The 25877-nt window shown below is 47.8% G+C and overlaps 1 protein-coding gene across 6 annotated transcripts in view; it reads right to left on the bottom strand.

Annotated features, from left to right (window-relative positions):
• Slc39a14 (solute carrier family 39 member 14) overlaps window positions 1–25385 on the bottom strand; it is a 46721-nt gene extending 21336 nt beyond the window's left edge. For 2 of the 6 annotated variants that reach the window (XM_029468887.1, XM_021181712.2), the window contains exons 1-2: window positions 25244–25328; window positions 5421–5524 (exon numbers count right to left, since the gene is read on the bottom strand). The gene's annotated coding sequence lies outside the window, so the exon portion shown is untranslated. Of the gene's footprint in view, window positions 1–5420; window positions 5525–25243 lie in introns of those variants that run through there. The other 4 variants (XM_029468889.1, XM_021181713.2, XM_021181710.2 and 1 more) reach the window with 3 other exon arrangements.
• Window positions 25386–25877: the final 492 nt, after the last annotated feature.

The following is a 25877-nucleotide window of genomic DNA, read 5'->3' on the forward strand; positions in this document are numbered from 1 at the left end:
AGGCAAACACACAGAAACATAAATAAATCTTTGAGGTGGGGGAAGGCATAGCCTTGGGGGGTGGCTCAGGCAGACTTGAAATTCATGGTCCTCCTGTCTTGCCTCAGCCTCCCAAGAGTGGTGTACAGACGTACACACACCACCATACCTGACTAAAACCCTTTTTACATACATGGGAGTTCATTACAGTACTCTCATCTCCTGATAGCAACATTCAGCATCAGGAGATAAGCAGGAATGGACACACTACTCGGATGGAAAGGCCTGGGAGTGTGCACCTTTAACCCCAGCACCCAGGAAGCTTTAGAAAACCAAGAAGGTTAGGAGTTCAAGGCTAGCCTTAGTTATATAGGCCAGTATGGGCATCAGGAGAAAAACCCAAAAGCATTACTCCTTGTTGGGCCTTAAAGCCCAGGCTTGTAATCCCAACTACTCAGGAGACTGAGGCAGGAGGATTATGAATTCACGGCAAAGCCAATGGGCCACAAAGTTGAGTCCAGGCCAGCAAAGTACATTCAAGGTTGGTTTGGTCAATTTAGTGAGAACCTATTTCAAAAAATTAAACAAACAAACAAACAAACAAACCAGTGGGACTAGAAGTTGGCAGTTAAGTGCTTGCCTAGCAAAAGTGTGAGGTCCTGGGTTCAATTCCTAGAAAATAAATAAATACGAGATTTATCCCTTGCCAATATCTCATTAAGTTAACAAGTAGAGATTCCCAAGCATAAAAGAAATTCCCTTGCCAGGGAAGAAAATGACTTCACAATGAAATGTAACTTGCTCTTCCTCTTTCCCTCTCTCCCTCCCCTGCCTCTCTCTCTCTCTCTCTCTCTCTCTCTCTCTCTCTCTCTCTCTCTCTCTCTCTCTCATAAAGAGAGTTTGAGAGTGGTGCAAAGAAGGACATGAAGAGTTTGAGGAGCAAGTAAGGCAAGACAGCCTAGGTGCTGGCCCCACAAACCTGGTGTGCTGACCTGAGACCCCAGGGCATATAAAAAAAGTTGTTTGCTGGGACTGGAGAGAGAGAGCACGCTTTAGTTAAGAGCACTTGTTACTCTTACAGAGGACCTGGGGTTCCATTCCCAGTACCCACACAGTGGCTCTCGACCATCTGTAACTCCAGTTCCTGGGTATCTGTGCCATCCTTGGGTCTTCTCCGGCCTCCAACGGGCACCTAGCACTCATCCGGTACACATCCATACAAGGCAAAACACACTCAGAAACATAAAATAGAAATAAATCTTTAAAAAAAAATTTTTCTTTTGGAAAGAAGCTGATTGTAGGGGGACCCATCTGCAATCCCAGCCTTCGCACAGCAAGACAGAGGCTGAGAGGGCTAGCATGGAGCATCTAGCAGCTCGGGGGCCAGAGCACCCAATGCGCAGAGCTAAGGGACCCTGTCTCAACAAGGTAAGAGGAAAACTCTGCCCTCTAACTTCCGCACGTAATCTGTGGTACACATCCACCTACACACAGAAATAATAAAATTAAAATTTGCAAACGCTTACAAAGGCAGAAACAGTGGTTAGAAGAAACCCTTTTCTAAAAAAAAAAAAATGGAGACATTCCAATAATGTAATTAGCATAATTGTGTTAGGGAGGGGAGACCAGAATGGTTCGAGAAGGCAAAAGTTCTCTGAAATAGAGCAAGAGTCAACAGGCACTGTCTAAAATTAAAACGAGTAATTACAGACAACTCACAAGCAAGTAACGTTGCTGGGTGGAAAATTATCTCTTGCAAAGAACATATTTCTTCAATGCTTAACAATTCCCTTTAGTTTATTGCAGTTTCTTTCTCTTCTGTTACAGTCAAGGAATTGCAAAGCTATTCCAAAGGAGTATTTATACCTATTTTTCAATGCCCATTTCTGTCTGATTATGCTTGGAAGAATCTTTGGAATACTGTCGATGTATATTTTGTTTGTGCTTTGTTTTTTGAATCAGGGTCTCTCTACTTAGCCCTTGGCTGTCCTGGAACTCACTCTGTAGACCAGGCTGGGATTCAGCTCACAGAGATATGATGGCCTCTTCCTCCCAAGGGCTGGGACTAAAAGCATGCGCCACCACAGCCCAGCAAAAGGCTAGATATTCTGAGGCCTGGAGTCGATATGGTTTTGCTTTGTTCTGCTTCAGTCTGATCGATCCCAGCATGTGATGTGGGAATGCAGCAAGGTTAGAAAAGACAGGCACTCAGCATCACTGACTTCATCCTTCCCTCCCTTCCTTTGAAACACAGTCTCATGTAGCCTAAGCTGCCCTCCATTTTATATGTAGCTGAGGCAGACCTTGTACTCCTGATGTTCCTGCCTCTACCTCCTGAGTGCTGAGATTCTCAGAGCCACACCAGTTTAGGCAATGCTGGGGACCAAACCTAGATAGAGTCTTAAGCATACGAGGCAAGAACTCTGCCAACTGAGCTACATCTCAGCCCAAACTTTCGTTAAGTATAGCACAAAACCTAAAACCCACTGGGCAGTGGTGGCACACTTAGGAGGCAGAGGTGGCACACTTAGGAGGCAGAGGTGGGTGGGTGTCTATAATTCTGAGGCCAGCCTAGTCTACAGAGTGAGTTCCAGGACAGTCAGCTCTATAAAAAGAAACCTTATCTTAAAAAACTAAAACCAAACCAAACCAAAATGAAACACCTAGAACCCTACAGAAACAACTGCTGACACATCTGAACACAAAAGTTCTTCTATAAACACTTCACTATAATATCTTCCTTATTTATGGTTGAACTAACAATGACACAGTCACCTGTGCAAGTCTCTGTATCCAAAATTAGAAAGCTAGTAATTATTCCTTTCTCCATCTCCCTTTGTGGAGCTGAGGGCCTCGTATGTGCTAAGCAAATGTTCTACCTACCAACAGGCTACAACCCCAGCCCGAGCAGCAGCCTTAAGGCACAATATTCAGGTAAAGACTGCCTCCAGAGTCCAGAGAGCTTCAAGGAGAACTATGGTGGTACAGATCTGTGATCAGTCCCAGCTATTCAAGTGGCCAGAGGCAAGAGGATCTTCAGTTCAGGCCCTGCTTGGGCTAGAGAGTAAGTTCATAGACAGCCTAGGTACTGTAGTAGGACCCTATAGTAGGACACAAGTAAAGTGGTACATGCCTGTAATTCCAAGCATTTGGGAGGCAGAGGTAGTTTAGGTAGTCAGGAGGTTAGGCCAGCCTTAGTCATTTCATATATAGAGGCTAGCCTCTCATATATAGAGACAAGAGATCCTGTCTCACCTCCACTTCCCCCAAACAGGCCCTACCTCCCCTCCCCACCCCACAAAAGGCTAAGAATGTAGGTTCTAGGACTGAACCCCGAACCACATAAAAGGAAAGAGAAGGGGTGGTGGTTACTGGGGTGCTGCACACCCGAAATCTCAGCCCTCTGAAAACTGAAGCAGGAGGATTACTTCAAGTTCAAGGGCAGCCTAGGCAGCAAAGGAAGATCCTGTTTGAAACTAGCAAAAAGAGATCAACTATCTCATCTCAGTCTCTACCCATTCATTGAATGAGCATAGTCCAGAGGCCTTACCTACCCAAGGCAAGCTATCTTTGGCCTTTCTTCACTCAAGGCAAGAGCCAATGAACAACTGGAGTTGAACTGAGTACAGCTGGAATACAGCCTCGTTCTCATTCTCGGCTCCAGGCATTCAAGAGTTGTATTATTCCATTCCCCCCATCAAACCACTTTACAGTTTTCCTACTTCCTGTTCCAGAACCTGAGCCTCAAGCTATGGCATCCCAAAGGCTACCCAGGGTAGGCAACATCCATATAGCACAGGAGGGACAGGGGACCACTCATTCACCCCAGAAATCTCAGGCTGCTAAAACAGGAAGAATGGAAGACCATTAAAAAGGAAAAAAAGGTCAATGGTAACCCAGAAGCAGGGACCAGAATCAGAACCAGCAGCCTTGAGCTCACCACACAAATATCTGCTGATCTCCCTCACTGTGCGTCAGCACCGTGGAGAGGGGGTCATCAGGCCAGAGACTGGTGAGAAGGGCCTGGGGCAGCCAGCATAAACTGACCAGGAAGGCTTACTTAGCCCCAAGCTGGGCCTGGAATGAGTCTAATGACAGCCAAGCCCAGGGTTGGAACCAGGCAAGAGGGGAGAAAATCAGACTTCAGGGCTCAGGGCCCACCAGGAATCTGGGCCAGAACTTCTAAAATGTCTTCAGGCTGGGAAAGACAGGGAAGTGGTCCAAGGCAGGAAGCCAGCTCTTCCCACCAGAGCCTGGTGAGAGTTGCCCCTGTTCTCGTCTCTCAACATTTCCCAGATTGCAAAAGTGTGGCCTGTTGTCCCTCAGAGTTCACTACTGTTTGCCAGACCAGTGTCCCATGTGTGGCCTAAGCAATGTGGCGCTCACTCACACCCATCACTTACATCACTGCTTAAGCAGACGCTTGCTTCTAGCTTGTCATCAGAGTCAAATAGAAAAGCAAGGCCTGGTAACTCCCTCCACCTCACATGCTTTTTCTCGCGGGCATCTCCATTGCATTCTCTCCCTGGGAGCCTCAGGTCACTCTGAGCTCCTCAACCATTTTGAATACTAAACCTCTTGGTCTTCCAACAAGCCTGCTTAACTAGATTTTTGTTCCAAAAGGCGAAGAGGGTCCTCTAGTATCCCTTTGTCAACGCAAGTCTAGCACAGTGCTGAGCACACAAGGGGCCATGTGTAAAGAATTTCTGATCAAAGATGAGAGGTTTAACTTCCCATCTAACTAAAGTCTACAAGGCCGCTACAGACCAACAACTCCTTCTACAGACAATCTATGTCAGTAAATGTCCCCGCAGGCCATGTGAAGCCACCAGTAAGGACCATCTATTGTTCCTTCCTCTAAACTATTCTCTTATTGTGCATACACACACACACACACACACACAGAGAGAGAGAGAGAGAGAGAGAGAGAGAGAGAGAGAGAGCGCACGAACATATAAACACATTTTTGTCTTGTCTAGTATTTCCAGAATGAATTTTGCTATCTAACTCTCGAAGGCCTGAACATGTAGCCCAGGCTGGCCTTGAACTCATGACAATCCTACTAAGGACTAGGATTATGGGTAGGCACCATCACCCTGGGTACTTCACTTATGTTGAATAAACTAAAAGCTAGCTTATACCTACCAAACCTAAAAGCCAGTCCCTGCCCAGCACACACCAGCTCCCAGAAGAGAAGGAAAATGAGTCCATGTTCAAGCTTAGCTATGTGGCAAGTCAGGGCGACATGACATTGTCTCCATAAATAAGAAAGAAATAAAAAGCAATGGTAACTAAAATCTACCTTAGTCCAAGAGTTCATTCACTCAAGAAATGTCACTTCCTGCCAGTCACCAAGAATAATGTGAGTCCCTGAGATGCTAATGACACTGGGTATCTTCCCTCCCTGGACTGGGAGAGTAAAGCCCACACAAGAAACTTACCAGAGTGATGAGGCCAAGGCTAATGTGCAGCTCAAGGTTTACCTGGTCAAACTGAGCCAACAGAGAGAGGTTCCACTCAGGATATTAAGCAGCCTGGAGACACACTGGAAGAGATGAAGAAACAGGCTGAGCTCCCAGGGCCTACTCCAAAGATCCTGTTACTGAACTATGCTGCAAGGGGTTGCTACTCAGGCATCCGGTAGTTGTGGCAGAAAGACATCCCTGCCAGTGAACCATTCCAGCAAAACAGATGTCCTTGGTGTATCCTGAAGAAGAGAAGGCCCAGCCTCTTCCCACGAAACAGTTGCACAAGCAATGAACCCATCTAACTGGCACAATCTGAGTCACACTGGGAATCTGAGCAGCACAGGATGTCAGAGTACAGTCTGTTTTTGTTTTCTTGTGCAGTACACCTAAGCCCTAACCTAGAGAGTCATGCATGTTGCTCTTGCATGAGGACCACAGAGAGACCATGTACTCACCGTACTTGTGTGGGACCATGGAGAGTACTAGAGAGACACAGAGCCGGGGAACAGTGAATCAAAGGGCCTGGGAAGAGCGATGCACCCTGGGGTGTTAGCACTGAGGAGCTTCTGGGAAGTGGGAGGCTACCAGTAAGCTACACTTCTAGGCCACAAATGTGTGTGTGTGTGTGTGTGTGTGTGTGTGCGCGTGTGTGTGTACACGGTGCCTGCAGAGGCCAAAAGAAGGCATCTGTTGCCATGGGACTGGAGTTACAGATGGGTTGTGGGTTACCATGTAGGTGCTGTGAATGAGGCCCAGGTCCTCTGAAGGAGCAAGCAGTTGGTGCCGTTAACACTGAGGCATCTGTCCAGCCCCAGGAATGTGTATTTTTGTTTCTCTACCCTTAGTAGGCTGAACTATAATTTATTTTCCAAATGAAGTGCATAATACACTGGACAGGACCACTAGGAGTAAGCTACCAATTCCATTAACAGACAGCAGGGAACAAGTTAGTGTGTGCCCCCACCCCACCCCCACCACAGACAAATGTTGGAAAACAGAACAGATCAACCTGGTGTCAGAGGTGGCCAAGAGCCCTAAAGGAAAGTTCAGACCCCTAGAACATGTAAAAACAAGCTAGCGGAGAGGGTGGGGGAATGGAACACTCTATCCATAGAAACTAGTCGAGATGGAACATCTACTTGAAGTCTACAGTGGCTAAGACACACAAGAAATCACACAGGGGATATATAGCATTAGAGGCTACAGACAACAGGCCTTGAAAGGTTCAAGAAAACATATGGTTCAGCTGTGGTGCGAATCAAACCCAGCCTCAAACACTGGAGGCAGGTGTGCCACCATTGAGCTAACCCCCTGGTACCTACTTCTGTTTGTTTGTTTGTTTGATTGATTGATTTGTTTATTTGTAGTCTCACACTACAGTTCAAGTTGGCTTGGAACTCACTATGGAGCCTAGGCCAACCTTAAGCTCCTGGCAATCCTCCTGCCTCAGCTAACCAAAGAGCTGGGAGTACAGGTATGAGCTACGAGGCCTGGCATTTGCACTCTTGGCTGCATCCTGGAGAATGGGCAGGGAGGCAGGCAGATGAGGAGCAGGAGAGTAAACAGCAGCAGGCTCTCACAGACAGACGTCCAAGTGAAAACAGAGAACCAGTTGGGTCTTAAGGGCAAGAGTTCTTTGTGTTGGACTCAGAGTCAACAGCAACCCAGGCTGGATTACGCAGACCTCAGAATTCTGCAAGCAGAATTAGAAAAGAGACCACCCCAACATTCAGGCTAAGACACATCTGCTCAACATTCCTGCTGCAGTGGGCAGGTAATTTAAGAAATGTGTACTTTAGCTTTGCAGTAAAACACACCCCAAGGGCCTTTGGCTACACTGCTTGGTGAATGGCCAAGACTATCCGCCCCAGCGCCCCTTCTCCCCCAGCCCTTCCAGTCCTCTTGCAAGCCAGTTCAAGCCCAAGACCTCCTCAAAGGCTCTAGCTGGCCAGTCTCCATGAGACACCCTGGCATAGGCCACTATTTGAAGAAAGTCATTCTTTATGTGTACAATCTTCAGGTTCACCTGAGAACCTGCTGGAAGGGCAAATTCTCTGTACCTCCAGGCAAACCAGAAACCAGGTTGGCCCAGGACTGTGGGTTTTACTTGGGAGCTCTGGCAATGTTCCTGCACACTAAAGCCTGAGGCTTGCCACTCCACTTCCATGAAAACCAAAGGGGCAATAAAAGGGACCACGTGGCTCTTTCTACCAGTATCTAACCTTCCTGACTGGTCGCTACTTCCTGCAGGGCACCTGGACACCCTGCACTCATAGAAAAAGAGGGTTACTAAAAAACAAACAAACAAACAGAAAGTAAAGAAAAATAAATACCTATTTCCAAGTTGGGAAGCAGGCAGCAGTGAAAGACAGACAGAAATGACACCAATCCTAAACCTTCTCCTCTTACATAGCATGCTCTTTGGCCAAGGGTACATACAGCCAGTCAGTGAGTCACTGATTACTAAGTTGCATGGCTTTCCCACATCCTCTGCCTTCTCACTGTGTGACCACAAACCGGAGCATCTTGCTTCCTGAGATCCTAACCAGCCTACTGACCCTAACTCAGCCTTAGCCACTAGGACTCTCCCTCCTCGTTTCCTCGCCTGATTTCCTCTATCACACACACACACACACACACACCACCACCACCACCACCACCACCATCCGCCACCCACCACCCATGTCACCCCTGCATCTTCTTATCCCCATCACTCTGGACTCAAAAGCGTGCTGGAGCTGTCCGAGAGCTAGCATGTACATGCTCACCCAGCTCTAAGGTGAGGAGGGTCCAGGAGAGGAACGAGGAGGTCCTGCAGAAATAGGTCTGCACTCCATTCTGGTCCTCCCCAGCACTGCCTCACCCCACCCAGGCCCATTCTTTCCGTCCTCTTTGTCTCGGGGTCCAGGCACTTAGAATGACAGACAGGCTTACATTTCAACCAGGTTAACTGCCTTGATTGTTTCTTTACAGCCCAGGGATTGGCGGGGCCTTCTGCTATAACCCTTACCTCCCTAGGCATTTCTGTAAGGCCTAGGGACTTCATCGTGGAAGCGTTGGGTAAGGCTATCAGGGACAAGAGACGCAGCACGGGAGCATCTTCTAGAAGCTCCCTGTGTTGAAAGGGGCAAGGGAGATGGTGAAGACCCCAGCATCTTCCTGATTTGCCCATCTCCGTCCTGGCCAGACCTCTGCAGAGAAGTTGAGAAGTTCAAGCACAGATGGATTCCTACCTTGAAGCCAAGCAGGCTTCTGGTTCATCCCACACAGAGCCACAGATCGGCACATGCCATATAGATCAAGGCCACATGAGCAAACCTGCTGACACACTGCCATCTCCAGGCAATATGTGCAAAACTGAGTTCCCTAGCACTCCCTCCCCAGCCTCTCACAAACTGCCTGCCTATTAAAAAAGGATCAACATTCTAGCCAGACTTAAAGGCTTACTCTTTCCAGCTAACACTAACCCAAGCTCCAATCTGGGTAATTTTCAGACACAGAGATGAAAGAAACAGACATGAAGATAGGTGCTGGAGAGACAGCCTAGGTGGTAAATGTTTGCCTTGAAAGCATAAAAACCTGAATTCTACACCCAGAACAAGAGTAAAAAACAGTCGGATGTAGAGGTACGTGCTACAGAGGAGGAAACAGGTGGGTTCGAGGCTCACTGGCCACCAAGCCTAGACTACTTGAGAGACCCCTTTTCAAAAAGAAAAAGTGAAGTCTAGAGGGATGACCTAATGGTTAGGGGTGTATACTGCTTTGCAGAGGAGCAGAATTCTGTCCCCAGGATCCACACTGACAGGATGAAACTGCTCATCACTCAAGCTCCGGGGTGTCTAGCACCTTCTTCTGGCTGCCACACTCACACTTACATACACACATGTACACATAATTAAAAGTAAATAAAATTGTTTCCAAAAAGTGTGTCAACACCTGAATAACACCCCAGGCTGTCTTCTGGCCTCCATACACAGGTGCGTGCAAATGTATACACCAGTGCACATATATACAACACACAATTACTCATAGAAGCATCCTTCATCAAAAAGCCTGTGGACAACCCAAAGACCCCTGAGCCAGAAGGTCGGTAGAAAACCTTCAGGGGATTCTCAGGATGGAACTGGATGGGACAGAGTGCACACAGGGAGTTTTTAAACAACATGTGACACTATTTGTAAGAAACCCCACCCCTTCTAGGAACATCTGAAGAGCTTGTCTGAATCTGGACCACTGCACAGGAAACTTCGGGGGCCAAGAACCCAGCTACATTTTCCTAGTAATGCCAAAGGAGGAGGAATCTGACATGGTAGTTACTGAAAAATCTCTGACCTGGCCCTCAAGAGTTCTGTCTGTCTGTCTGTCTGTCTCTCTCTCTCTCAAATTTATTTATTCTTATGTATATTTGGTGTTTGGTCTACATGTCTGTCTGTATGAGAAAGTTGGATCACCTGAAACTGGAATTACAGACAGATGTGAGCTGCCATGTGGGTGCTGGGAATTGAACCTGGATCCTCTGGAAGAGCAGCCAGTGCTCTTAACCGCTGAGCGTTCTCTCTAGCACAAGTCCCTTGCTTAGTGTAATAGTGTAACAGATACATACAAACATTAATTCTACATTTAATCCAAGTGTTACTTCACTCGACATAGTGTTTTTAGATTTAACCCAGTTAATGTTCTCTCCCCCAAACTAAAATGAAATTCTAACCTTTTGCTGGGCTTTAACATTTTTAACAGACACTTTGTTTGCTGGGTATAATGACATATATCTTTATGCACTTGGGAGGCAGAGGTGGGCAGATCTTTGTGAGTTCCAGGTCAGCCTGGTCTACATAGTTGAGTTCCACAGCTGGGGCTACACAGTGAGACTCTGCCTCCAAAACACAAAACAGAAGAGGAGGGCGAGAGATAGGTCCCTTTCTTCCCCACATCCCTGAGAAGAAAGAGCCCTAATGGCAGCTATTTGGCAATCTCATCAAAAAGAACAATTCACCTACTTTCCCCCCTGTGGTAGGGGAAATAATGGGGAGCCCCACAAGTCCAGGCTGTTTCTACAATTTCCCAGCGGTTCATGGAAACTCTGAGTTTTGTTCCCATTACGCACACAACCTCCGTCGATGTGCCAAGTGCACACAGCACTGCTGGGGGAGGGGGCTAGGGTGGCTGCCCGGAAGAGGGAGTGGACGACAATCAAGGTCATAGCCAAGCACACAGAGAAGGTGGCTCACCCATGGTCAAGGTCTCTGTCCTGTGTCTGCTGGATGTCAGAGGGTGGCAGAGGGGGGCTGGGGGTGCAGAAACAGAAACACGGGAACTTTGTTCCCAGGGATGGACAGGCTGTCCTGTGAGGCATTTTGGTTAGCTGCCCAGGGCTGGGGGAGTGGGGTGACTGTACTTTTTGCACCTTTCTGGGAAAGGATTGGAATAGTCATGGCTTGCTGCCCTGGAAGCCGTCCAGAGACCTGGTATCCTGAGAACTTGCCCAGCCTGTCACAGGCAAACTGTCCCAACACCGGGGAAGTAGCATTGGGATACCCAAAGGCTAGAGATGTCCCACAGGCCAGGGATGGCAGAGCATGGGACCCATCTTCAGGGAACACAGCCAGCCTCCCTGCAGACCACCAGGGCTGTAACTAGCCCCTAGGCTTGTGATCTAGGAAAACAAAAGAGTCTCTATGGGCTGGCAAGGGAACCAACCCTGTGACTTCCAGGAAAGAGCAGAGAAAGCACCCATAGTTCTTCTCGACTGGCAGACTGTTTGGGCTTCCAGCTAAAATTAAAAAAAACAAAAACAAAAACAAAAAAACACCGATTGCTAGGTCAGCCACCATCCCTAATAGGTCCTCATCTATGGTAGAAGAGCAAGCAGCTCCCAACCCCCCACTTCCACCAATACACGTGGACACAGCCGTAAGAAACAAACAAACAAACAAACAAAAAAAAAACCCAGCGACTTCTGGAATGGGTCCAGGAACAAGAATGAGATCCAGGAACAAGTTAGAGAGGCTGCACTTAACCAATAATTGATTTTTATTTTTAATTATTTGACTTTGGTTTGGTAACAAGGATTGAACCTATGGTTTGTTCATGCCAGGTAAGCACTAACCACTATATTATGTTCTTAGGCCTCTTCTTATTTATTTACTAATTAATTTTTGGTTTTTCAAGGCTAGGTTGCACCTTGTGGCCCTGGCTGGCCTGAAACTTACTCTATAGACCAGGCTGGCCTTGAACTCAGAGATCTGCTTGCCTCTGTTTCTGGGATTAAAGGCTTGTACCATCACCACTAAAAAAATTTTTAATTGATTTATTTTTTATGTGCATTGGTGTTTTGCCTGCATGTATGTCCGTGGGAGGTGCCAGGTCCCTGGAATTGGAGCTACAGAGAGTTGTGAGCTGCTGTGTGAGTTCTGGAAATGGAAACTGAGTTGTCTAGAAGAACAGCCAATGCTCTAAACTGCTGAGCCATCTCTCCAGCCCCTCTTTTTAATTTAAAAAAGAAAAAAATAATTAAAAAAAAACAAAAACAAAAAGGCAGTGTGTTTCATTAAATTGCCCAGACTGGCCTCAAATGTAAGCTCACCCAGCCTCTGCCGCAAAATGCATGGGATTCCACGCCTGCGCAGACGTCTCACAGTCCCAGGCTGGAGCCTCCTGCTCCCATCTCCTAGCAGGGCAGGCATTGGCTTCACAAACGCTAGGCAAGCACACTGCCGTGTATGTGTATCTGCAGCCTTTTGCAGTTTTGCACGTTCGTTTACTTTTATTTGGGTGCCACGGGGCTCATGGGAGCCGGTCCTCTCCCCCACCCTGTGTTTTCCAGGGATCCAGCTTGGATCCCGCCACCTACCCACTCACTCACTGGCCTTGCATTTTATTTGATTATTTGGTTATCAGTATGCCTAAACATTTTTCAAGTTTGCAAGCAGTTGTATTTTTATTTTTATTTTCCCAGTTGCCGGCTATGTGCCTCTCCGCATTTGTACTGAAACACACACCTTTTTCTTGGTGATTTATTTAGGAGTCCATTGCTGAGGAAGGACTTGTGTTTGGTTGCCAGCACCTGTACTGAGTAGCTCACAACCATTGGCAACTCCATCCCAAGGGATCTAACACCCTCTGCTAGCCTCTACAGGCACTCGAATGCACATACTACCCCCACACACTCCCATGGATGAACACATGTGCATGCGCATACACACATCACCTTGATGTTTAAAGAATCCCTATTCCAGGGGGAGAAAAGATTTCATTGTATATTAACCTTTGGTCACATGTTCAAATGTTTTCCTAATTACTTTCTTTTTAATTTTACTCAACTGGTGACATAATAGTCTTTCTTTTTTCTGTATCTCTTTTCATGTGTATTAGTGTGTGCTTGTATGAGTTCCTGTGCATCACATTCATTCAGCAACCCACGGAGGGTACTGTATCTGTGGGAAATGGAGCTGCAAGCAGTTCTGAGCTGCCACGTGGGTGCTGGGAATTGAACCCGGGTCCTCTGCATGAGCAGCCAGTGCTTTTAATCACTGAGCCTGGGCCATCTTTCCAGCTCCTGGAGACATAATTTGCAAACAGAAGCCAAAGCAATTTCCCTTAAAGTTCCTGCTTTTATTAGCGTGATTAGAAAAACCTTGCCCAAGGCTAGCATGGGGTTCACTTTCCCTAAGCCAGGCATGGGAGTACACATCTGCAACCTCAGCACTTGGAGCAGATGGCTCGAAGCTCTTCATGGAGTCAAGGCTAGCCCAATCTCCACAGCAAGTTTCAGGCTAAGAGGGCTATGGAGAGTCTGACGAAAGGAAGAGACAACAACAAAGACTTTGTACTCTTGTAGTTACAGACATTTGAATTTCTTGCATTTAAAAACTTTAATCTCTAATCCACCTGGAGTTAACTTTGGCTTAAGAAAATCTAATTTCGTTTTTCTAAATAATTAGCTGGTTATCCCAATACTGCTAAAGCATAGTTTCTATTATTTCTTTATCCTAAAGCACATATAAAGCTTTCTTTATATGTGCTTTCTAAAGCTCCTTGTGGAGTTCAGGCATCCTGAGGCTCAGGGACCTGGAAGCCAAACTCAAGTCATCAGGCTTGGTGTCGTTTACCTACTGAGCCATCTCATCAGCCCTTAGCTTCTTCCCTGTCCCAACTCACTATGTATGACCTCAAACGCACCGAGATCCACCTGCCTCCTGGACTAGAGGCATGGACCACCTCACTCTTTTCTAAAGTTTTATCTTGAGATAGGATCTTGCTTACTAAGGCCTTAGATTCGATCCCATGGTATCACCTCCAGACAGACAACAAATCACAACCTACCAAAGAAAAGCAACCTAAGCGTGCAGCAGAAAGGGCTGTTACTATGAAGGTAGCCCACGTAACAACAGGCATCCAGAGGCGAGGCGTTAGAGAAGACTCTGGGCCAGTGGGTAAAGTGCCTGGGACACAGCCTGGTGATCTGAGTCTAATCTAAACAGCCTGGTGATCTGAGTCTAATCCCTGAAACTCACTTACATGGGTAAATGGAGAGATCACCCTCCAGAAAAAAAAAAATATATTCTCTGATTTCCACACATGTGCCATGGCAAATGCACTCCCCATAGTACATACACATATAAACTACTGCTAAATAAACCGAAGAGCTAAGAGTGCTCTCAGTCACACAGACCTCAGCCTGACCCTGGATCCCACAGTATCAACTTTGAGGATCTAAGTCAAGACACAAGCTGATGGGACTTGGTTACCATACAGAGAAAAGCAAAGGCTGGAATGGCCGCCCCTCCCTCGGAGTAGCCAAAAAGGTGAGATACAGAATAGAAACATAGTACTTGCTATGCCACTCAATAAATGTTAGTTGTCTAGAGACAGAGTAACATAGACAAGAGAAATAAGGAAGGTCTAGAGGTACAGCTCAGAGCTGCAACACTCTAGTGGTCCCTCAGCCCCAACCCTGCACTTCCTACAGGGACACCCTGCACGTGGGACGGACGTCTGATCAGGGATGTCAGATGGGGGAGGGACTCTCAGATCTGCAACATCAGGCGGGCAGGTGGGTAGCAGGAAGCCTAGGGTTGGGCTCCAGGCCTGCTTTCTGTCACAGGGCTGACGAGCAGTATTCTCCTCCCTCCTCTGGTTCATAGGTTCATGAGCCAGATTCTACAAAGGTTGTCTCCCTGCGTCAGCTGAATGGTACCCACAACTCACCTCCATGGGAAACCTCAGGAATGTGATCTGAGTAAGAAGTGGGGCCTCTGCTGATGAAGTCAGGCAAGGATCTTAAGAGGAAAAGCATCCTGGAATCTGGATGGGCCCTAAATCCAATGGCTCTCGTCATTATCAGAGAAAGGGGAGGAGATGGGGACACACACACACACAGAATTAAGGAAGGTGGTAGAAGGACCAAAACAGAGGCTCGTGTCATGAAGCCACAAGCCAGGAAGTGCCAAAGGTCCCTTCCCCACCTACTGTGACTACTCCTCCCACCCCGAAACCCCTACCTAGACCTGAAGCTGAAAACATCAGGAAGGATTCTTTAACAGGAAGAGCTGTTGGAGCAGAGCCCCACCCACACTTGATCTCAGCCTTCCGACTCCAGGAACTACAGAGAACACTGTGGTGGTTGGAAAACCACCAACCTCCGGCAACCTGTCAGGAAAGCGAGCGCTAGGTAAATACTTTGGTGTTGGCATCAAGGCGGGATCACTTTAGTCAGGTTTATAGTTCTAAGATGACTCCTATGACCCTTGCCTTCTTTGTGGGCAGCACCTGTAATTGAGATGGCACTCCTGTGTCATACCTGCAGGGAGGCTGCAGCTGGTGGCTGACAGATAGGAACTAAGACTGGTGGAGGCACTGGCCAGCACGCAGCAGGTGGAGGTAAGAGAATCAAGGGTTCAAGGGCATCCTCAGCCTCACAGTGAGTGCAAGGCCAGCTCGGGTTACAGGAGACCCTGCTTCAAAGATTAAAAGGGAGAAAGGGAGCTGGCCTTGTGCCTACACTGGTAGAGTGCTTGCCTAAGATAAACAAAGCCCTGGCTTCCATCCTAATACAATCTGTGTGCTGGCACCTGCCTGTAATTCCAACAATGGTGGTGAAGGAAGAAGAATCTCAAGTTCAAGGTTTGAGGCCCGCCTATGATACAAGAGACCCTGTCCCAGAAACAAAAACAAGAGATATTAGGAAATAGGGAGAGAGGGTTTTCTAGGAACTGAATGAGGTCCCTGGCTAGCAACCAAAGGAAGGAAAAATCCATCCTACATCAACAAGGAGCCGACTTCTTTCCAACCTTGCAAGCCACCCTTCCAGAAAAGAACTTAGGTTGGCGCTTCGACGTTAGCTTTGTAGGGCTCTTAGCAAGCTAGACAGGCCAAGAGGAATGGGAAATCACAAAATGGGTGATCACAAACCTATAGTGTTGCACTAACGTGCCTCCCAGTTTCCATATACAATGCCACACACTTCCATTTCCTAAAATTATAAATGGCAAGTTCTGGTCACAGGTGGCGGCGGCCCCAAGCTGAGCGCGTCTCTGAGCTCCCCCCTACTCTGGATGAACCTCCATTAGCCCGTCCTACTGACAACATCACGCACATGACTACTAGAGTAGAGAGGGCAGAGGACACTCAGGATAGTGGTTTCTGACTGTGGCTGGTGTTGATTAGCTTTCACGCAGGCGGCCCCTCTGGCCTTTTAACATCAGGTTACAGTATGTTCTATGAGTTACAATACTACTGACGCTATGAAGTTAATAAGACTATTGCTTAGGACATATGCCAAGCCAGGCAGTGTCACATGCCTACAAAGCCAACACTGAGGGGACACTGAGGCAGGAAGATGGGTAAGACTGAATCCAGCCTGGGTTTTAAACAGAGATCCCATCTCAGAAGAGAGACGTGGACTGGGGAGATGGCTCAGCAGGTGAGATCACTGGCCTCAAGCCTGACCACCTGAGCTGCATCCTCAGAACCCACAAGAGAAGGCAAGAACTGGTTCTAGCCAATTATGCTCTGACCTCTGCACGGGTGTGCGTGTGAGCGCATACAAGCAGTTGATCAATGTAAAAAGAAAAAATTTAAAGATAAATGTAGCAGTTACTTAGTGTCTTCACTGCTAAGCCTTCAGTTTTTTTCTAAGTTCTAATTTAAAAGGATATACACACACATATACATACATGTCTGACTGAGTATGTGTATACCTCCCTTTTCCCATTTCTATCTCCTCTGTGGATACCAGCCAAAACTCTAAGCAGACTTGTCCCAGACACTCTGGCTGTTTTTTTTCTCTTTTTTCTGAAGACCCTCCCCACACTCTTTCCGAGGCTGCCTGTAAATCTCTATAGCTGAAATGTCCTGAGTTTCTTCTTCCTTTCTTCATTCTCTTCCTTCCAGCAAGTGTCAGCTTTATATCACTTGGCCCGTTTTTCTTTCAAACTCTAATAAAACAGTCTTTGAGCTTTAAAACTGATAGATACACAGACAGATAGATAGATAGATAGATGCGCAGACAGCGGAGGGCTGAGAGGGGCAATCAGAAGGGATGATATCCCGATGACACTGTAGGTACAAACGTCCCTGTTAGCCAGGGACACCAGCTTCTACCTCTGGAATCTATCATCAGGAAGTTCAGTGAAGGCCGGGCGGTGGTGGCATGTGCCTTTAATCCCAACACCGGGGAGATAGAAGTAGGAGGAACTCTGTGTATTTGAGAGTTACAGGATAGCCAAGGGCCACACGGAAGAAACCCTATTTCAAAAAACCAAACCAAAAAAATAAAAAAATTAAAACAAAGCTCGATAAAGTCACCATCTACAGTCCACACACAAGTGTGTGTTTAGGTTGGTATAATGACAAACGTTCAGAGTTTCTCACTGTTGAAGAAGAAAGCTATAAGTAACAGGGGAAAGGCTTAAAAACAAGATGACTTTATGGTGTTTGGTTGAAATAAGAGGTATTTGAAGGGATCTAGCAGGCCCGGGCATGGCAAACATGGCACCAGCAGGTTTTGCCCTTTCCCCCTCTCCCCCTTGCCAAACTGTTAGATTACATTCCTAAAGCTAGTCACCTCGGGCTAGTCCCTTATTTGGCCTCTTCCTTCTACTGAGGCTGACTACCAAGGTCCAGCTCTCAAAGTATTGAAGCCCAGCAATCAAAAGCCCCCTTTGGTTACCCTTATTAACATGCCCAATTAAAATTAACCAGCTCATCCCAACACAGGGTTTCCCCCTTTACCTATATCAACTGCCATTTGCCTATGGGCCAAGGCTGTCTCCTATGCAGAGATAGTCCTTTGTCCTTTGTCCCTCAGGGACAATATCACTTCCTCTCCCTAGTTCCTTTTCCCTTCTCCCACGTCCTTTGTCTCTTATTCCCTGTCCTTTGTCCCTCTGGGGCAAATCTCCATTGTGCTGAGAACTTGGTTGTGGTGTGTCCTGTGTCGATCCCAGTCCTTTCAATATTAATATAGACATGAATTAAAATATAAACAGAGGGGCTGGGACATAACTCAGTTTAAGGCATAACTGGCCTAGCTTCGGTGGCGCACACACCTTTAATCCCAACAGTAGCAAAGCACTGTTCTGTTAGTTCGAGGCCAGCCTGGTCTATATACCTTGAGTTCCAGGACAGCCAGGGCTACACAGAGAAACTGTCTCAAAAAAAAAAAAAAAAAAAAAAAAAAGTCCAGGGCTGAGTAAACCACACATCTGTAATCCTAGCAGAATTAGAAATTCAAGGCCATTCTCAATTATATAGCAAGTTAAGGCCAGCCTTGGCCACATAAGACCCTGCTCAAGATTTTTCTAAATCATCCGCATACCCAGAGGTACAAGTACATACATATCGGTTAGTGTCATTATGCATTCCCTGCTTTGTCTACTAAAAGGGTAATGGCACATCTAGCAAATTAGACTTTAGACTCTCCACCAGGCTAGTTCAAGAAGGGGTGGAGGAGGGCAGTGGTAAGGTGAAGGATTATCTTGTGACATTAAAAAAGTAACTGCCAGGGAAGCTGAAGACAGGGGCTTATCTAAAGAGCACAAAGGATGACAAGGACACCCTTCAAAGGGGCAGGGATAGGTGCAGCTCAGGGAGAGCCTTTGCTTCCAACACGGGAGCTCTTGGTTCAATCGAGGATACCTCAAGAGGCAGAAGGAAATGAGAGGGGCGAGTCATGAATAATGACCATGAGATCCTACCCCACAGAATCAAATCTAACACGAGGGGCAGTTCTCCCTTTCAGCAGAATCCCAACTAACAAATGCAGCAGGAAAGACAGAAATGGAATCATTAGGCAAACACACAGTAACTACTGTGCAAACAAGGTCCACAGATGGATGCCACAGTTGGCGGGCCATGGTGCCCGGAGAAACAGGACTGTATAGTCTCAAAGCACTGGCTGCAGTGACAAACCGGAAGGCGGTAACTAGTGAGGAGCTGTGGCACACAGCAATTTAATCAAGGAATCAGCAAACACCATATGTAGGGACTTCATCCAGTTTCCTGATGGGTCTACATCTCAGAACAAGGACTGATGGCTCTGTGTAGAAGTGTCCTGGGCCTCAGCCTAGGATGACCACAGAGCAGAAGGCACTGTTCCTAGGAAGATCTAACCTGGCTCTACCCTTCCTCTCTCCTCCCTGTGGCAAAGAAGAGCCTAAATGCAAGATGGTCCCCTCCCCAGGAACCCTGAGTCAAGATAACTCACTGGGGGTGGGGGGCAAAACAAGATCCCTTGGCAAGTAAAAACACTAGCCCACAAGCCTAACATCCTAAGTTCAATCCCAGAGCTCCTATCATAACATTTGGATGCCTGTGTGAAGACATTCATCTGTAATCCTAGCACTCCTTCGACAGGATGGGAGGCACAGACAGAGGAATCTTCCAGAAGCTTGCAGAACAGCAAGCATGTGTATGCAGTGAGGGGAGAGGTAGAAACAAACAAACATACAAATAAACAAACAAACAAGCACAGGTGGAAAGACAGGACAACCCTGAAGTTGTCCTCTGACCGCCACAAGCTGTGGTGTTCTCTCTCTCTCCCTCCCTCCCTCTCTCTCTTTCCCTCCCCCTCTCCCTCCCCCTCCATGTGAGTGCGCACGCCCGCACACACAATGAATGCTTATTATGATTCTCTAAAAAGCAAATCACCACTCTTAGACAACACTCTTGCTCAAAATGTAAGACCACACCCTAGGGGGAAAAAAAAAAAAAGAAAAAAGAAAAAAAGAAGACCAGGGCTGGGAGGAGACCCTAAGGAGAAACTCAGTGTGAGGTGGGCAGCACATCAGACTCTGGACACAGAGAAAGGGTATCAGTGCAGGGACTGTGACATAGGTTTACAGCTTATGATGCTGTGCCAATATTTGACTTCGTGCTCTTGATAAATGGACCCTGGAGTAAGGAAATCTATTTCTACAACTCCTGGGTACATCTAGAGTCAGTATTCTAAGTTGAAAATAACAGCTGGGTGTGGTGGCGCACCTGTAATCCCAGCATTTAGGAGGATCACTGTAAATTCAAAGTCACTCTGGGTTCCATATAAATTCTAGGCATGGGATGAGGCCCTGCCCTTAGAAGGAAGAGAAGAGGAAAGGCCTGTAACTCCAGCTCCAGGGAAACTAATGACTTCCTCTAGTCTCCAACTACTTCTGCCCAAGCACACTTATAAGGTTAAAAACAAACAAACAAACAAGACGTCAAAATAAGTAAATAAAGTGAAGCCTAATGGGGAATGATATTATAGCCAACAAGCCTATACTTGTGGCTCTCAACCATCAGTAAGTCCAGCTCCAGGGGAGCCCTACACCCTCTCCTGGCCTCTATGAGCACTGCATGAAAGTGGGGCAGAAAAAGAAAACCATTCATACACATAATATTAAAAAATTTAAAGCATGAAAATGAATAACCTACCCGAGTAACAAAAGTAAACCAGAGAATTACTAGTTCAAATTAGGGGTCACCTAAAAGAAATAGGATTCTAAATAGTTTGGAAATGGCTTTTTTAAAAAATGAATGCTAACTAGACAGTTGCATCTAACCTTTTGCTAAGGCTGTATTTAACTATTTGCATAGGGATTCCACTTCATAAAACTTATTCTACATGCTTTGGGAGTGCAGCTTGTGTGCAAAGTCATTCATTGCAGCCCAGAATGCCCAGGGTTAACACAGATGTAAAAGATGATGGACAGCACTTTTACAATGGAACACTACACAGCTCCAACAAAGTAACAGCTGTAACACAGGTGCCTGAATAGCCAGGTACTACTACTGCTGCTAGGACCTTGGGAGGCAATATCTGGAACACTGCCCAAGAACATTTATTTGAAAAAGGGATGGTGGGGGAACAGGACAACGAATGCTTTCGTTTATGACTGTTCTGATCTTTGAGCCACATGTCTATACATAGAGCCTAGTGAAAATTATTTATTTCACAAAGAAAAGGAAGAGGGCTGGAAACGCAACACACAGGCAGAACACTGTCCCATGTACACAAGCCCCTGGGCTCAGACCCCAGCACCACAAACAAGGGATCACAGGTGATAAGGAGCTGTGATTTTCATTGACAATTCCCAAGTCTAGTCAGAGGACTAACCCAAAGTGGTCATGATGTGGTCAAAGGCAAAGTGTTAGCCTTTGTAATGGGAGAAGGTGAACCTAAATGATTACAAACACACAGAGGACTTCTTAAAATTATCTTTTTGCAGGTATTTGTGTGCCTGTGTACACACAAGCACAAGTCCAAGGACAATTTGGGGGAGTTGGTCCTCTCCTTTCACTCTGTGGGTCCTGGGTCTCCAATTCCGATGTTGAACCCGACATCACATTTATCCACTGAGCCACCCCTCAGCACCCCAATCACACACACACACCTTTGAAAGTTACACATTCGAGCCTTTAGGAGAAAAAAAAGGTCCTAAAACTCTGTATCGGACCAGTGAGACGACTCAGCAGGTTGTCCTGTGGCCTTCACTTGTGCACAAAGCACACGTGCCCACGGACATGTGCAGGAGCAAATAAACCATGTAATTTAAAAACAAAACAAAAACAAACAAAGTCGGGCGTGGTGGCGCACGCCTTTAATCCCAGCACTTGGGAGGCAGAGGCAGGCGGATTTCTGAGTTCGAGGCCAGCCTGGTCTACAGAGTGAGTCCCAGGACAGCCAGGGCTATACAGAGAAACCCTGTCTTGAAAAACCAACCAAACAAACAAACAAACAAACCAACCCTGCGGCACCAAGGGAAGAAACCTAGACCTTGTACAGACTAGGCAAGTGTTCTAACCACTGAGAAACACTCCCCCTCCCTCGTCTTATGAAATAATTAGATAATAACAAAAGCACTTCACTACTCTTCACCCCTTAATTGAAATTGACAAGTTTTTGTTTGTTTTTGTTTTTTTTGTTTTTGTTTTCCCAGACAGGGTTTCTCTGTGTAGCCCTGGCTGTCCTGGAACTCACTTTGTAGACCAGGATGGCCTCGAACTCAGAAATCCACCTGCCTCTGCCTCCCGAGTGCTGGGATTAAAGGCGTGGGCCACCACCACCTGGCTAACTGACAACTTTTAATGGGTCTTTGCATATGAATATGGGATGTCTTAGCAGTCGACCATAATACATTTAGGTGCCTCACTTCATTCCTCCAAACTCTAGGCTCTCCTGGACATGCTCTGGTAGAAAGTTAGAGGGCCTGAGGAACGCAGAGCTCTGGTTGCCAGGGTTAGGCGCCGGGGCTTCCCTGACAGGTGAATGCCGTACCTGCCAGGCCTTCTGGGAGGTCCAGCAGGGGGCTCTGCTTTCCCAGCTGGTCTGGATGAACCAAGGGCCCTCTCTGGAGGCTCCATGGCAGTTGGGGTTTGGAGTCCTTGTGATGGGCAAGCATGAGGCCCTGGCTGGCATCAGTCCTGAGTTAGCAGACTCTGGACTTCTTATCTCCTGGCATTCTGACAGCCGCCAGCCTGGAAGTCAGAGAAGGCCCTACACTCCAAGGTGTGTGTGTAGGGGTGGGGGGTGTGGGGGTAGTATGAACCTTTTCTCCTTCCCTACTCTTTCTGAACCTCTCTTTCCTCCAGAGCCTGAAGGAAAATGAAAGAGCTTTCCCCAAACTACTCCAGCGGTGCTGAGCAGTGACTGGCCCCCTTCCCAGTGTGCCAAGAAAAAGACAGAACTTTCAGTAAATTCACCAAAGGGGCACGCACGGGGGGGGGGGGGAACAATTATCTGGTAATCCCCCCAAAAATCTGTCATTAGTAAGCAATGTGTCTCGAGGACATCAATTAACCTCTCTGAATCCAGGATCTTTCATTGTAAAAGTCACTCCAGACAACAAGACAGCCTGTGGTTCTGTCAAATGCCAGGTGTTACTTTCTTTTGGCATTAAATGGAATAGAAAGAATACATCTGGTAGGGTTGTGAGGTGTCGGGGAAGAGCACATGTGGGGTGCAGGGAAGAAAAGAGGAAGGAGGTAAGAAGTCTTTGAAACCAGGACCCATCCGGTGATTGAAAAGTATCCTACACAAACAGGGGTGGGGGCGGGGGATGGAGAGGACATGGGGTCCTTCCTGGCCATCACTAAGCCTTGAGGAGGAGCAGTCTCAGAAGAAAGAAGAACCTCTAGACTTCAGTAGGAAAACGCCCATCTTCTCTAAGATTGCCCAATGAGTCTGTGCGCTTTTCCCCTGGTCAGCCACAGAAAAGGAGTCTCCCAGGAGGACAAGGGACACTTTATACCCTGCTAAGGAGGAGACAATCTACCTTATGTCTAGGTTTCCACCGTCCTTACAACCCAGCCTCTTGAGCAGCCGGGACTCAAAACCTCTCAGTCTAACCCACAAAAATGGTGGCACTACTGAGGCGTCAGCCACATTCCAGACATGACCACAACGCTCCACCAGTCAGTGAGAACAGACTGGCTATTGGAGAGTGATGGGGCTGGGGTTTGGACATCTAGCTCCAAAGCCCTGAGTACTCTGCCACTGTGCCTTACCTCAAACAAGCTCCCTTCTCTAAACTACTCCAACCAGCAAGGAGACTCTTGTGTTGCTACTTAATTCCCCACTTGCCACTGTCTGCCTGAAAGGCAGAGTAAGCCTTTTGCCTGCACCCACCACAGTGGCCATTGAGGGGCACAAACCAAACACTGTACGTGGGACCTGGGCCTTTTGCATCAACCCTGGGTTTGGAAAAGAGCTCGTGATGGATCTCCAGGAGCCTCTAACTCTCCTCTTGTCTACATGCAAGGCCAGTTACATAGGCTCTGCCACTTCTCAAGTCGGTTGGTTGCTTAACCAGCTTCTGGGTTCTTTAATCCCTGTTTCTGCCTCTGCACTGTCCAGGTGAACCACAGAATGCCAGGTGTAGCAGCAAGAAGTGTTCTGCCATGGTCCTTCTGGAAGAACCCATATCCTGGGTCAGTTCAGTGTCTCTAGTCACAATGATAAAACAGTCACACAGAGAGGACCCATACACGGCCTCCTGACTTTGAACCACTAAGCAAAGAGCTCAACTAAGACACCAATAGAAAGGGGACTAGATGGCTTTTAATTCTAGTTGTCAAAAGTTGTGATTCTGGACATGTTTCTGGCTGTTTGGCCAAGGAGGCACGTTGGAACCCCTCACTCAGTGTTGAAGATTTGTTTTAATAGGTAAGGAGTATGGAATTGTACATCTTTTGGATAAACAATTCAGGATGGTCTCGGTACTAACCTGAACCAGAATAGTGACCAGACAGTCACTCTGGAGCCAGTTTCTATCGTCCCCTAAAACCAACACCTCCAGCAAATCTATCTATCCCAATGACCAGGGATGGCGCAGTGACCTCCTTCTCCTCGCCACCGTGGCACGGAGATCAGGTGCTACCAGGACTGGGCTCAGGGAGTGCTGGGTAAAAAGCTAATGCTACAATTCCAAAGCCAGGTTACTTCACGAAGAGGGGCCTGCCAAAGTGCTCCTGCCTCTATCCTTCCATTTAGGCCACAGGAAAGCGCTCCACCCCTCACCAAACTAAACTGAGAGTTCTCTTGAACACACAAGCCACGTAACTATTTAGACTACCGATCAGTTTAGAATCTAGGCCCCGGGGTGACAGAAGATTCTTAAAGCTGAACCCACAACCCAGAGAGGCAATTTTCCTGGTTAGAATTCACCTCAGAATCACAAGGTGAGTCTGATGGCTACTTTAGCTATAGCTTTAAAACTCCAAGAGGGAGCAGCCGGTAACCAGACCACCTAATTTGGTCAGTTCCAACCTAAGTGAGCCCAAGAGGCATCGCTGCCGTTAGTCAAGGGAGAATTCAGCGCGGTGCCACCCTTGAGGTTATCCACTCCTGCCCAACCAACCAGAAGAATCCGGCATCACTCTCCAGCCAGAGGGTGGCCTGGCGTGGGGCAGGGAGAAGGACACGGGTTCCTGGGATGCAAGAACCAGACACCAGGGCCCCCTGAGCAGCCGCCGCCGCAGAGCATCTGATCTACCCATTTACTCCGCTTCCTCTGCGCTCTGTGTCCCGGGGCTCTAGAAAGCTCATCTCAGCCTTTCCGAGCAGCTATCGACCTCCCCGGCGTCCTTCTCTGGTTCACACATCCCGGGCCCTGCAGCTGAAGGGACAGCGCAGTGACCTCCTTCTCCTCGCCACCGTGGCACGGAGATCAGGTGCTACCAGGACTGGGCTCAGGGAGTGCGCGGCCTCCCGAAAAGACTCTGGGTCCTCGGCGTGCCGGTGTCTCCAACCCCCACCCGGTGTCCCCCCTAACCCGGAGGCGCCCGACTTCCCATCCTGCCTGCGCCCGGTCGGTCCTCACCTGATGTCCTCCAGCTGGCAGTCGGGCCCACGCAGCCTCACTATCCAGGGCCCCCCCAGGCAGCCGGCGACACAGCTACTGAGTGGGTGCGTCCCCGCCGACAGCCACGCGCCCCCTCTCTACGTCCGGCCCCCGCCGCGTGCGCATGCCCGGCCATATACCCTGCGCGTCACCGCTGGGCCCGCCCCCGCCTGCTGCCCCGCCCCGCTCCCCCGGGCCTGCCACGTGGGGCCGCCAGCTAGCAGCGTCGTTACCCTGGCCAACCTGGTCCTCCAGCGTTGTGCATCCCTGGCTCGCATCCTAGCTCTCTCTAGCTTCATCCACCCTTCCTTGATGAATTCCATCCTTGACTCACGGAGGCCCTGCAGGCTCCGCTATTCTCTGGAAACCTCCCATCTGTCCTTCCTAGCCCCTTTTGTGGGAAACTCACAGCCTGACCTTCCATCCTGTTGCTCCTGAGGGAGAGTGCCCCTCTCTTGGTAGACATTTGTGGTTTTAACACTGTTGATGAATTTAAGAGACTTTTCTGTTTTCTCCAATTCTAAAATATTCGGTAAGCAGGATGGAGCGCTTCATAAACTGCGTTTCTTTTGCCTACCCCAGCCAACCAAAAGAATTAAAATGACTTGTAATG

Source organism: Mus caroli, chromosome 14 (genome assembly GCF_900094665.2).
Source record: "Mus caroli chromosome 14, CAROLI_EIJ_v1.1, whole genome shotgun sequence".
NCBI lineage: Eukaryota > Metazoa > Chordata > Mammalia > Rodentia > Muridae > Mus > Mus caroli.